Here is a 14,493-nt window from a genome sequence, read left to right as displayed (position 1 = left end):
CAGCTGCTCTGTAAACGTCCTCCTCACACAGAAGGAGCTGCAACACCCACCCCCACCCCAGGCCCTGGGATCTGTACCCCACACGCATTTGTCTGTCCTGCAAGTGACTCACTTTTTGAGGCCTTAAGGGTAAAACCTGACCCTCCAGTTTTAAAAGCTGTCATTCATCTATGAGCTAGGAACTTGGTGGGCATTTCATATTTCTTTTCTTTCGATTCTGAGAGAAGCATTAGCAGGGCAATTCAAAAGCAAGCAGAAAACTGGCATAGCTAATTTAGGCTAATTAGGGTGGTGGACGCCGAGCCTCTTACTTCAGAGCTTCCCGTGCCCTCCCGGGTCTCCACCTGATTGCTTTGTCCAGCAGCAAACCCAGGAGGCACTTCCAATTACATCATATCCTCTTCAAACACCAAACCACTCAAGCTAATTTTATCCTATTAAACAGACTGAAGGATCCAGAAGAAAGGCTCTCTCCACCTCCCCAAAAGCTTCAATTACCAGGGTCTCTGATTATCATCGCTTCAATCCTATATGCACTGCTAAATACTTTTTTTTTTGCTTAGCATTGCCTTCTTGATTCAGATGAAAAGCAAATATTATAAGCATGTCTTTACAGCTCTGGTAAGTGACATTAGGAGTAACACTAAAAAGAAACTCCCCGGTTATTAGTGTGGTTAATCAAAGTCAAGTTTGAAGTTGCCAAAGACATTGGAATCGCAGAAACCGCAGCACCTCTTGGAATATTAGCATTTAGAAAAAGCACTAAGGATTTCTTTTCTTCTCTTTCCCTATCCTTCTCTTCCCCATCTCCTTCCTGCCTTCTTGTCTTCCTTTTTTCTTTTATCTTTTTAAGGACTATCAAAAAAGTTAGTAGCAAAAGGAAAATTTGTGATTTGTGATAATAAATATGGAATAAACAGCTTGGCCATGAAGGAAAATATAAGAAGTTTTAGAGAGAATAGCATAGTCATTCATCATTGGTCTACTTTTTTCCTAGCCAACAAAAGTGCAGAGTGTAGTTTTCATGACACATATACACAAAAATTAACAGAGTATGAACTTAACTATTTCCAAACTCAAAATCAACTTTCCATTCAATTTTGACCCATTTCAGAAATCTTAATCGGCATATCTCTCTTCCAGATTAAGGCTCGCTCTGTCTATCTATCTATCTATCTATCTATCTATCTATCTATCTATCTATCTATTCATGCATCCATCCATCCATCTATATTCTGATTATAGTCAGAGTAGAGCAATGTTCTAATTCTGAATGTAAAGTTCTTTTTTAAAAAAATTTACTTATTTATTCATGATAGACACAGAGAGAGAGGCAGAGACACAGGCAGAGGGAGAAGCAGGCTCCATGCAGGGAGCCCAACGTGGGACTCGATCCCTGGTCTCCAGGACCAGGCCCTCAGCTGAAGGTGGCGCTAAACCACTGAGCCACCAGGGCTGCCCTGAATGTAAAGTTCTTTCCAAACTCTAAGTTTAAGACTTGGAATAGAATGGAACATTTAATTGTTCTCGATTCGTTTTGGAAGATTTATAAAAGCCACCTTAAGATGTTCCTTGCTTTAGAAGACATGTCAAGTTAAAGATATGAATTTACGTGAAGGGGGTGGTGATGTCTGAAAGACTTAAAAAACTGTTTTTTGAGGTTTATAATACATTTACTGTGCCAGCACTGTTCCTCTTCTCAAGGACAGGAAATAGGTTTGACAAATTTTAAAAGCTACAAGTGTAACAAAGAAAAGTTATCTTGCCTTCAGTATCATCCAGCTGCGTGGAGGAGCTTTTTGCAATGAAAGGAAGAGTGATTTTTTTTTCATTTCTCCTAGAAATGTACTATAACTTAAAGAAAAAAAAAATCTTTCTAAGACTTTTGGTGGTCCTCAAAGTATCTGTCAGTTTTGTTTTCAGAAAATCTCATTTATATTCCATGTAGTCAGTCCAAACGATTGAAATTAAATGTTTGCTTTTTTAACAATCTCTTTCCTTTAGCAGAAAATTTGCCCAGTGGCTCTCACCAAGTGCCATAGTTTCACAGGTATCAAGAAGCCATTGTCTTGCGACAATCACTCCTCCCCCACAAAAAAGAAACAGCCACTAAACAGCAATCCATCCAAACTCTGTTTGGGCCAATTTTCTTAATGTTTCAGCAAGGCTTAATCTGTTGGCATAAGTGTTTAGTCCCATTAACAGCTAAAGTCACAGAGTCCACAACTCACTGTGCTGACAGTAAACAAGGAATTTGAGGAATGGCTTTTAAACAATGACTAAGCCTCAAGCCATTTTGTCTTCAGATGCTGTGAAACTTGTCCATGCCAGAGTTGCCTCCTCGCTGCATCTATGCTTTTATTTAAAACGCATCTCCTTCCTACTGTCTTGCTCTGTGCTGATTAGATTTGTTTTGCTAACTTCACTGTCCTCTGATTGGCCCCCAAGGACCTACGTGATCCTGAAGATAAAACACTCCATTATTTTTTTTAGGAGAATAAGCTTTGGTAAAAACTGGAAAATGGGCGGGTGTGCCCACACTGGATTTCTTTGCAGAGAAAACCACTCAGTCTCTGGTGGGATATGTCCTTTTGGTAGGAGCAGCAATTTCTTGACCTCTGTTCTAGTCTACTGTGCCCAGAGAGCAGGAATAAATGTGCACAAATGGACCTCCTCACTGATAGAAATGGTTCCAGAAGAGGTGTCAAAGCAGGATATTCACTAGAAGTGGTTCATTCTTCTCTTTAAATATCTAACTTCAAGGTGCCTGGCTGACCTAGTTGGTGGAGCACGCGACTCTTGATCTTGAAGTTGTGAGTTTGAACCTCATGTTGAGTATAGAGATCACTTAAACATAAAATCTATAAATGAATGAATGAATGAATGAATGAATGAATGTCTGGCTTCATTTTGAAGCCTCAGTGTTTCAGCAGGAGATCTGTCCTATTACTTCCCACCTAGTATTCTGTATTCAGCAGTTGCACTATAAGCAACAGCCAACAGCTTCACTTCTGTGACTTTTTTTTCCCACTCTCCATCCTTTTGTTCTCTTCCCATTTCCCCCATTGCCCACCCAGGACTTACAAACAATAACAAAGGAGAGTATTCTCTGCCTCCAGATCTTCATATGGTTCCAGGATTATAGAGATTTCCCAAGGGATCCAGGCTCCACTTTGGGGGCTTTTTTATCTGTGATTTTTTTTTTTTTTTAGTGTGAACTCACATCTTCTTGGCCAACAATAATGCCAGTTTCTTTTCCTGGACCTACCACTTCCCTCTGAAATGTCACATACCTGATATTCAAACTCTCTCATGCGTGCCGTCCAGGATAGCTAAGCAGAAAGGGGGCCCGTTAGGAGAGTCGTATTATGGCAGGCTCAGGTTAGACTTGTAAACAGAGAGTGTAAGGAGAAGGACCATAAATGGAGAAGTTGACCTAGCTGGTAGGGAATTTTGAAACTCTTTTCTTGAGCTCTATCAAATTAAAAGTCAGAGGCAGAAAGAGAGCAAGGAAAATGAGGAAGTGATATATTTCTTTTAACCTTTCAGCAACATTTAGCAAATGCCTACCCTGTGTCAGACATTGTGTACCGAGTGTCCTAGGGGCTGGAGATATGGGTATGGCAAGATGTATTTACCTAGCTGTGGTCTGGGACAGGGAAGCAGACCAGAAAATCTCTGGTTGGTACTAGCCACTACTAACCACTAGTAATGGTTGCTACTAGCCAGAGTGTTAAGGTGCATTGGAAACCCAACTCTAGGGGAGAGGCACCTAAGTTATCTGGGAGTGGGGTATGCTGGAGGTTAGGGATGAAGGCTACTCAAAGGAGAGGGTGCTTTGGATGGGCAACGAAAGGTAAAAGGCAACCACTAAGCAAATGCAGGTGGGAGGTTGCAGGGATGCAAGGTATGATGAGGAGAGGGGTGTGCTAGGCTAACAAAAAACCCTTCAAGCCCAGGATGCAGTGCATTTGGATACCATAAGCATCTTGGTATGACAAGAGATTAGTGTAGCCAAGAGTAAGCAGAGTCCTAACTCCTAACTTATAAAAGACTATAAGTCTGTGAAATGTAGCTATAACTTAATTCCATACTTCATCTATTTTAATTTGGGGGAAACATTTAATACTCCACGGTCTATGGTCTTAACCAGATAACACTATTGCAGTGTCTGAAAGTCTCATAAATGTCAACCATGAGTCTTACTATTAGACTCGTAAGTTATTTTCAAGGTTACAGTTATCTTCAGTCCCTACAGAGTCCTTCAACTCTAAGACCACCCTGCTCTTTCTCAGAAGCCACTCACCAAACATTGATGCTGTACAGGGTTCTATTTCCACAGTGTTTGGACTTTACTTACTTTCTCTGGGCAATTTCAAGCACTTCCGTGGCCTCGACCAACACTTTAGACCAGTAACTGTCCAATCGGTACCCTAGACCTGGTCTTCTTCTGAGCTCCCAATCCTTATTCCACTTGCTGACCTCAAATGCGACACGTTCAAGATTGGACTCTTCCCGGTGCCAATCTGTTTCTTCTCTTTCAGTCACCTTCTTGTGCTGCCACCACCATCCATGTAAAGCTGGACACTTGGGGATGATCTTAGAATTCCCTCTTTTCCTTCCTCACTCTTGCAGCTAAATCCAAAGTCTTGTCATTCTATCTCTGAATAGCTTTTTCATCTCCTCTTCCTCTCCATCTTGATTTATCATTACACTAGACCAATTCAATTCAGTTCAGTTCATCAACTATTTATTGAGTGGCTACTATCTGCTCTTTATCAAGTTGATAGCCCTGTGGGGAATCAGACTAGTGATGGATTGCCATCGTTGCAGATCTCCCTGCCTCCATCTTCTCCCACATCTTCTATCACGTTATTGCCTGCTCAAAAATTTTCAATTTGCTCTCATTGTCTAAAATCCAAATGTCCTAATATATAAGGAGCTTTAAAACTGGCTCCTGACATTCTGTTGAATATCACCTCTTCACACACTCTCTATAATAGCCATTTTTTTATTCATGAGAGAGAGAGAGAGAGGCAGAGACACAGGCAGAGGGAGAAGCAGGCTCCATGCAGGGAGCCTGATGTGGGACTCAATCCCTGGTCTCCAGGATCGTGCCCTGGGCTGAAGGTGGTGCTAAACCACTGAGCCCCTCAGCCATTCTGAAGAGAATGCAACGTTTGTATATATTTTGTAAGCATAGTATACTCTGGCATATATCTCCATGATAAGTTATTTCCCTTCTAGGAATACCTTAATAGACTCAAACAACTTTTCTTCGACCTTCAAGTCTCAGCACTTATATTACCCTCCCCCCATCTTGATTACCCTTAACTCTTACCCTTGTGATTCTACTCATAGACATCACCTTCCTTGTTCCCTTTATACTGTGTAAAACTCTCCTTTAAGCAATTTCTATATTGTTTTGTAAATAATTTCTTACAGGTCACAGTTCTCTCCCTCACTGATCATTAATTCCATGAGGGTGGGTTCTATGTGTGTGTTTGTTCATCTCCATATGGAGCCTGGAATACAATGGGTGCCCAACGCATCATTCAAGCTTTTCTGGCAGTGAGATCTTACTATGTACCTCAAGGCTTAATGAGGAACTTTGGTTCCTAGGCAGAGATCTTGTGAGTGACCCAAGTGATCCAGCTCCTAGCTGCTCCTCAGTTGCAGGGATAGTGAGACCTAAGCCCCATAGGTTTCCTGGCCACACATGCCTCGTTTCTCTTCCAGGGATGTGAGAGAGGGAGGACTAGTGGAGTACCACTCAGACGGCAGTGCCTGCCATCGTCTCCCTTAACCAATCTTCCAAGGGACCTAGTCCATTTCTCCAAGATTCATCATCGTGTGTCCTCTTGTTTTCCCCTGCCCTCCCAGCTCAGTCAAGTGCAAACATTTGTTTCTCAGGATTTCTCACCTCTGTGGTCTTGTTCATATCGCCTTGTTTGGACTGCATGGCTTTTGGTTCTACTTATGAATTCATGTCCAATCATCCTTTGAGACTTAATCCTAAATGCCATTTTGTTTGCAAAGTTTTCTCTATACTTCTAATTGGAATTGATCCCTCCCCCTAAGAACCTTCTGTTTCTACTTCGTAGCATTAATTATATCTGCTTGTTATTATTTGCATCCTTTCTACCAGATGGTGAGACTAACTCATAGTTGTTCTCACTGCTCAGAATCTAGTACAATTTCTTGCATAAAGTAGGTACTCAACCAGTTCAGGTCTCAGCTTTGATATTCATGCATCCAGGGAGCCTTCCTTAGTTTGAGTCGTGTGTCCCTTGTATGTTAACATTTAGCATCCTATGTCGCTCGGCCTGCCTGCTTGGGATAGCAGGGATTGTACTTCTCTTGTCCACAGTGATATGCCCAGTATCTAGCATAGCACTGACCTCAATTAACACTTGTTGGAAAAGATGACTAAACAAAGCAAATATGGGTTGTTGAAGATGAAGAACTCAAGAAGAATGAATCATCCTGGGGCCTGCGGAATGGCTGCCTTTTAATATATTTGATTGAGTGGCTCTGTGCCTTGATTTCACTCTCCCAAGCTATGTTGCAAAAGTCGATTCTACCTTCAAAGCAAAGGAATATCCCATAGCTGGCCAGAGCTATCAAGGAGTCCTGGCTGGTTGTGGAATGGATGTAGTGGTGGTGGGAAGGAGTTGGTGGGGAATTGGTGGAGATGAAGCCACAGTGAGCCTCAAATTCCCAGCTCATCCTCCTTTATGGATTGGTAAAGGGCATGTCCTCCCCTCAAGATACTGCCTGTTTGTCCGTTCCCAACCACTTACAGTTTGGAGAGAAGGGTCGTGATGGGTCATAATGTGCTGAGGGATGTTCTGATACTGTAGTCCTAGAATAGATTTCCCATCCTTAGAGCACGTCCTACTCTTAACAGACTCAACCGTAGCTAGCCCTCAGCCAAGGAGCTTTGGGAAGGGTGGAAGGTTTATCTGGGTAGGGGAGGGGGTTAAAGGGCTGAGGGCAGGGTGAGGCCGGCAAGGTCCAGGTTCATTTGGAAAGGGAGTCAGGATGAGGATTTTTTTTTTCTTTCAATTTTAAAGGTTATTTAAATTTTGTAGTCAGCCTACTCTGTTCATCATTCTTCAAAGAGTGAGATTCCTTTTCCTACCTCAGCAGTAAGCCTCCAAACTTCACATGCACAATTTTCACCCCAAATGGGAAAAAATAGGCCATATTCAAAACTGAAAAGGAAAATTCATCATAAAACCTTCCCAAGAGCTATATTATTAAAGTTACCATCATTCGGTTGGATATTATCAAGGCAAAAAAATTAAGGTAGAGATTGTGAACACTGCTGCTCTCTTTTCCTCCCCTGCTTGTAAATGAATGTTTTTCAGCCTTCCCCATCCATCTTCATTAACATTGTGAGCAATTTGTATTGGCCTGCAATGCAGCATCTTTACATTGTGCGAATGTATGTGATGTTCTGGAAATGGGCAATTTAATATGAAAAGCACACCATATCTCAGATTTTTTTTTAATTTTCTAAACAGTAATTTCTGTTAGGAATTATTCCATGATTTGTGCATAATTTCATGCAGATGGTTATTTAAATATAAATAGAGAAATGTGTCCTTTAATACTGTGCCTGCCTCTACTGAGGTTGGCATTCCCACATTTTAAAATAGTGCCATAAATAAAAGATAAAAAACATCCCTAAGCCACACACTAGTCGGAAGATAATTGTGCCTGTTTGTTAATTGTCATTTGAGTGCCCTCCAATTAACTTTCTTAATATTTTCCAGTTTCTTTAAAAAGAAACTTAAATGGGTCTTTTTTGTGAAATGTGTTTACAATGTAATGAAAAACCTCTTTGTTTACCTAATTAAGACTACATTCTCCCTGTAGTGAAAACAGAACTCCCTTCTTTGGTGACCAACCCACTTTCCTCCTCTGCAAATGCTAACTTAGGTTGCTAAGCTAACATGAGAGTGGTTGGGGTTTGAAGCCATATACACATACGGATGAGGGCCTGATCCAGGCATTTTATAATTCATGTATATTTTTGGCAAAAAAAAAAAGACCATGCAGTTATTTGCCTGGAAAAGCTTTGTAATAATTAAAATAGACAACGTGAGGAAAAATGTGCAATTAACCTTCTTTATTTGAACAAGATCTAATTCAGTGGCAGTGGGTTTAGAACTAAAGGTTTTATGAATGCTGGTCCAAAACATTGCTTAAATAAATATACCACAACACTTTTTAACCAAAACATATGATCTTGAACAGTGAAAATGAGAACTTATAAAATGGAAAAAGAAAACATACAAGTACTCTCGAAGCTCTGCCTTCTGTTTTGTTATTTTGTGCACTATTTCCTTTTGTGTTCTAGCTGAAGGGCTGTGAAGATTTTTCCAGACCAAATTTACTGCAATGGGTATGAATTGGAACCTCATTTAGGACAAAGGTGATATTTTCCTATCCCTAAAAGGAAACTTGAGGCAAGAAGTAAAATAAGAGGAAAGGTGAAGATGTGTGAGTGTGTGTGGGTGGGTGGGTGCATGCACGCATGCAAAGGATTTATTGGATCTCTTGATGTCAATTCTTGGCTTGCATTGATCCTCTCTTCTACACTCCTGGCCTAGAACTTTCTTCCCTTTTGTATTTCCAAACTTCTTAATGGCAATATAGCATCTGCCCTTGGAGATCCAGTTTCCAATTAAAAGCAGGCGTGCTAATACTCAATAGCTTATTTTCTGTCCTTGTCTCTCAATTTCACCAATATCTTGAAATTGAATTTTTGATGCCTTCTTTTATTTTCATGTCTACTCTGTTACCAATTCAACCCTACAGACGCTTGCTTTTCACAACTTCAGGTCACTTCAGGCACAGCGTTGTCTGTGCCTACCAGCAGAAGCAGGCACCATTGTCATACATATCTTTTCACCCACTTTGCTCTCTCCCAGAGAATCCTGAAGTGGTTTATTGATTTTGAATATTGGAAAAGCCCTAGTTTCCGACTGAAGAAAACTGGGAATTCTTCTCCCAGTTTTGTCTCTGACAGGGTAAGTCTCTTCATCGACTGAGCCTCAGTTCCCCTCATCTGGAAAACAAAAGGGTTAAACTTAATGAACTATTAACTCCTTCCCAGCTCTCTCGTCCTAGGTAGAGGTCTGGATTAGAACTCCCAACAAGGACGGTAGGGTCTTAAAACAATTGCTGTCTATTGTGGGTCCTATTGACTCCATCTAAATCGTCTCTTGTTTCCTTGGGTATGTGCTTCCCACTGTAAGAACCTTGCAGGCCCAGATGTAACTTGATATTTTCAGTTCCACGGAATGTGTGAAAGGCGCTAGTGTAATGTGGCTCGAAGGAACTCTAGTCAGATTACTTGGTTTTGAATCCAGCTTCATCACTTACCAGCTGCATGATTTTGAGCATGTTACTTGACCTCCCTAAATCTCAGTTGCCTCATCTATAAGGAGAGTATAATCATAATAGCATTTCATAAGGTTACAAAGACTAAATGAGATTGTTGTTGTAAAGCCCTTAGAACAGTGCCTAGATGTTGGTTAGGACTCAAAAAATACTAGCCATTAGATTGAAGTAGCTCATGGGACACTTGGGTGGCTCAGAGGTTGAGCCTTCTGCCTTCAACTCAGGGTGTGATTCTGGAGTTCCGGATGGAGTCTCACATTGGGCTCCCTGCGGGGAGCCTGCTTCTCCCTCTGCCTGTGTCTCAGCCTCTCTCTCTCTCTCTCTCTCTGTGCCTCTCATGAAAAAATAAATAATATCTTTAAAAAGAAAATGAGATAGCTCCTCAGGGACACCTGGCTGATTCAGTCAGTAGAGCATGCAACTATTGATCTCCGGGTTGCGGGTTCAGGCCCTATATTGGGCATTGAGTTTGCTTAAAAAAAATTTTTTTAAAGATTTTATTTATTTATTTGACAATGAGAAAGAGCACATAAGTAGGGGGAGCGGCAGATGGAAAGGGAGAAGCAGGCTCCCCGCTGAGCAGGGAGCCTGATGTGGGGCTCCATCCTGGGACCCTGGGATCATGACCTGAGCAGAAGGCAGACACTTAACCGACAGGCCACCCAGGTGCACCCCACACACACACACACAATTTAAAAAAAAAAAAAATAAATGAAATAGCTCTTTTCACATTATAATCAGTAAAACATACAAATGTTTAATACAAATGTTAGATACAAATGGCTCATATTATCCCTTTTAATTTTTTTGAACATTAGCTGTAACACTTGCCTTTAGAGCTATTCCTGGTAGGGAGGTATGCTTTTATCACGTTATAAAAAATTATACATGCTTATCTTAGCTTTATCATAACAATCTCTACTTGTAAGACACAGAGTCTCTTCTTTCTTCATAGTAGAGTACATGTACAGTGTCAAAAAGCCGGTTGATTCAGTCATACAGAGGTAATGATCCATTTAGGAAAAAATTATACTAGATCTACCTACAAAAATTAGTTTAAAACATCCTAGTTGTATTCATTAAAGTGAACAAATATTTAAAAAATAGGAACTATGCCATAATTATACATTTAAAATGCTAAGTCCCTTTGTTCTTCCTTAATAAAAGGCACAAGGTTTGTCAGGCTAGAGTCATATTTAAATACTTTGGAGAATCTTATTTTTGTCTTTGAAGGCCTATCTAATCATTGAAAAATCTTTTGCTAGTGATATTTAATGAATGTGTGGCACTGACTTGATGACATGTTATATCAAACAGCACCTGCCATTATAGTGATTAAACTTTCAGATGCACATTATTAATGTCATAGAAAGATCAAGTAGGTTAATCTGAGCACCATGCTCACACCATGTAAACAATGTAAAATGTACATACAATATTCTGTATAAAAATATCACATTGCTAGTGATACATTGAGGAACTAAAAATATTAAAGATACTATTAAGATTAGCAATTAATGTATTTTGATTGATCACAGATTATATTCTTTTTTTTTTTTTAAGATTTTATTTATTTATTCATGAAAGACACACAGAGAGAGAGAGAGAGAGAGAGGCAGAGACCCAGACAGAGGGAGAAGCAGGCTCCATGCAGGGAGCCCAACGTGGGACTCGATCCTGGGACTCCAGGATCACACCCTGGGCCGAAGGCAGATGCTCAACCACTGAGCCACAAATTAGTTTTCTTTAAAGCTCAAGGCTGATAGTTAGAAAGATATCTGTGCTGTTTCTCTGTGTTTGATCATCAGAACATCTAAAGTAGAAAGTTTGTCATCACTCTTCCCCCCTTACCTGCACCTCATTATCTCTGTGAATTCTCTGTCCTGTGGGGTTTTCTCTCCAGTCCACACCCTTCCATTCTCTGTCCACTATTGACATGGTGCCACTCCCTAGTCCTGAATAACAGAAACATCACTTTACAGGATGCCCTCCACATCTCTGTGCCACTGCCCTCAAGTCCTTAAACAAAACTCCTGAACCCACTTTCAGGTTACCCAGCAGTGGATTTTTAGTGTTTGCTTGACATTACCTTTCTCTGAACTCAACAATTTGAACTCTAGATTTAAGCATCATTCTCTTATTACCTGGACCACCAAGAGCCACATTTCCGAGGCTGGTCCCCTGAAGGAACGTCCAAATCTCTGACCTGTGTGGGTGTAAGAGTATGTGTGCATGAGAAGGATCTGGGTAGTATGTCCTGAACAGAGGGGAAGACCATAAAACTTCTGTGAATAATTAAATAGCCAATGATTTGGGGACAACAAAACACAAGTTTGATTAAACTACTTCCCTAGAAAATTAGTGGAAGTGTTAGTGACCAAGGCTGACTTCATGAGCAATCATGAGCAACTGCATACATGGCTAGTTTCTTGCAGGCACTGACATTTCTGTCCACAAGTAAAAATTACAAAAATTATGAATTATAGAAATTACAAAGACTTAAATAGCAAGAGTGATCTTTAAAAAATATTGTCATGGTAATGAAAGAAAATAATTAAAGACGCCATCTCTCACAATTTTTACAGTAATTTTATTTTTTTAAAAGATTTTATTTATTTATTCATGAAAGACACAAAGCGAGAGAGGGAGAGGCAGAGACAGACAGAGGGAGAAGCAGGCTCCCCACAGGAAGCCCGATGTGGGACTCGATCCCCAGACCCGGGACCATGCCCTGAGCTGAAGGCAGATGTTCAACCACTGAGCCACCCAAGCGTCCCAGTAATTTTATTTTTATTCTTTCTTCCTTGCCATGTTGCTAATTGCACACATAGTCATCCATGGACACGTCACCAAAGCAAACCAAAGTGGTCTTCCCTAAATAAAGACAACACAATGGAATTCTCTGTACTACCTAGGTCCACAGTTGATTTCTAGCCAACAGGGAGCCATTTGACCCAAAATTTCAAACTAGAAGAAATATGAAAATAAGGAGCCAGAGCTGAGTTCTCTAATTCCAAGAAAAAGCTCAACAAACACTCCTTCCAGGATCTTAAGGGTTATGGAACTGAAATAACTTCTTCCTATGGACCTAAGTGTCCACTGCCTCTTATTAACAGTTAAAGTAAGCTAGTTTTTTAAATTATTGCCACAAAGATAAGCTCAGAGTGTCCTCAGAAAATATGAAATGGGGGATCCCTGGATGGCTCAGAAGTTTGGCACCTGTCTTTGGCCCAGGGCGTGATCCTGGAGTCCCAGGATCGAGTCCCACATCGGGCTCCCTGCATGGAGCCTGCTTCTCCCTCTGCCTATGTCTCTGCCTCTCTCTTTCTGTGTGTCTCTCATGAATAAATAAATAAAATCTTAAAAAAATAATAACATTACAAAAAAAAGAAAATATGAAATGAAGTTGAGCCAGAAGCAATGCTGGGGTGGGAGAGTATTTTGTGGGGGAAGGATAGTGGGACAGGAAGAGGCTACCCATAGGAGAGGGAATAAAACCAAGGTAAGTCTTAAGGATTCAAAATTAAGAATCTGGGAGAACCCAGATGGACATAACAACACCTAATCTGTTAAACAAAAACATCAGCTATCTCAAGAAATTTAAACAGATGAAACACTTTTACTTTTAGTGAATATTCTGTTAAGTCTTAAAAATACACTTTTGGGGGGAAAACCCTTCTTTTTCCTCTCCTCTCCTCTCCTGGGCTTCTCTGAAAGCCTGAATATCTGGAAATATAAGTAGATAGCCATCCAGTGAAATATGAGTTCATTAGACAAGTCTGCTTTTACCTACGTGCTGAATGTAAAACTGCTTAAACGTACACCTCGAAGAGAAGAGAAGGGAGAGAGGAAAGCAGAGAAAGGGAAGAGATCCAAGACTTTTGTTTTCTTACTTGCAGATAAACATTTTTCACACCTACGGACTACGAGGGGAGTTGTAGACAGCTTTCAGCAAGCCCCACAAAATTATTCACTAAGAGACCCCAAATGCACATTTTACTGCCTTCAGTTGCCCAATTACATTTTTGATTACCCGGTACCTTTCGCAGAGTAAAATGTCATCGTGTGAAAACCACACATTTCCTTTAGAGCACTCCCACCCCCTCCAGAAAAGTTCTACATTCATTTAATCCCGAATCTGATTTCATCGGTCTAAAATTTTGAACGTGTTCAACCACACAGCGTCTCCCTCTTAGAAAACCTGAGACAATGACAGGAATTCATAGCAAGTTTTCCCATTCAACCAGACATTTCTTGAGGGAATTGCAAGAGGCTCTGCAAAGAAACAGTTAATATGTATATATCTCTCTGAAATTGGCAACTGCCTTTTATTTCCTCTAATATTCTCGCCAAAGATCTGAGCTCATTTTTTTCTGTCCATAGGCTCCAAAAAAAAAAAAAAAAAAAAAAAGACTGTATTCTCGCTAATTATACATCCTGAAAAGAATTTGGTTCAGTGTAAGATGATCCTAGTGATATGCTAATCCCTTTTTCTGCTTGGTGCTGCCTGAAGCTTGTGTCTAACATTTTTTTCAACTGTATGACAATAAAAGTTCTGGCAACAAAAGAAATAAATGGGCAGCTAAAGAAGGTATGGCTCAAACACATGGCAGGCCGGCGCTCCCCTCTCCTTCTGGCTGCTCTTTTGTAAACTGCAGTTTGGTATCTTCAAGTCAATAGCTGAAATCCAGCCACCTTAGCAACTTAGTATGACACCCAAGCCCTCTCTCTTTACATTCATGAATAGTCAGCACCCAGCAGACAAAATAGAACTAATCTTTTTTGACAGAATTGTTCAATTTTGGAGGAAAAGCTTTTGAGTCTTCCACACATTTGCAGAATATGAGACAACAATGGCTGCAATCAAATTTTAAAAACAACAGTGGCCATCAGGGCTGGAAAAAAAAGTCTCTTTGAATTCAACAGCACATTCAGCCGGTCCCAGTGGTCATAAACTTGGGGCAAACATTAATTTCAATATGAGAGAGATAGAGAGAGACGGGAGAGGGTACCCCACGGCCCGCTCTGAGCTTCACGCAGTAATTCCTTCTGCTGTGTATGATACACGCATCTTTTTTT

The sequence above is a fragment of the Vulpes lagopus genome, chromosome 6, assembly GCF_018345385.1.
Source record: "Vulpes lagopus strain Blue_001 chromosome 6, ASM1834538v1, whole genome shotgun sequence".
Taxonomy (NCBI): domain Eukaryota; kingdom Metazoa; phylum Chordata; class Mammalia; order Carnivora; family Canidae; genus Vulpes; species Vulpes lagopus.
The sequence above is the reverse complement of the archived record's forward strand: the minus strand, read 5'-3'. Positions refer to the sequence as shown.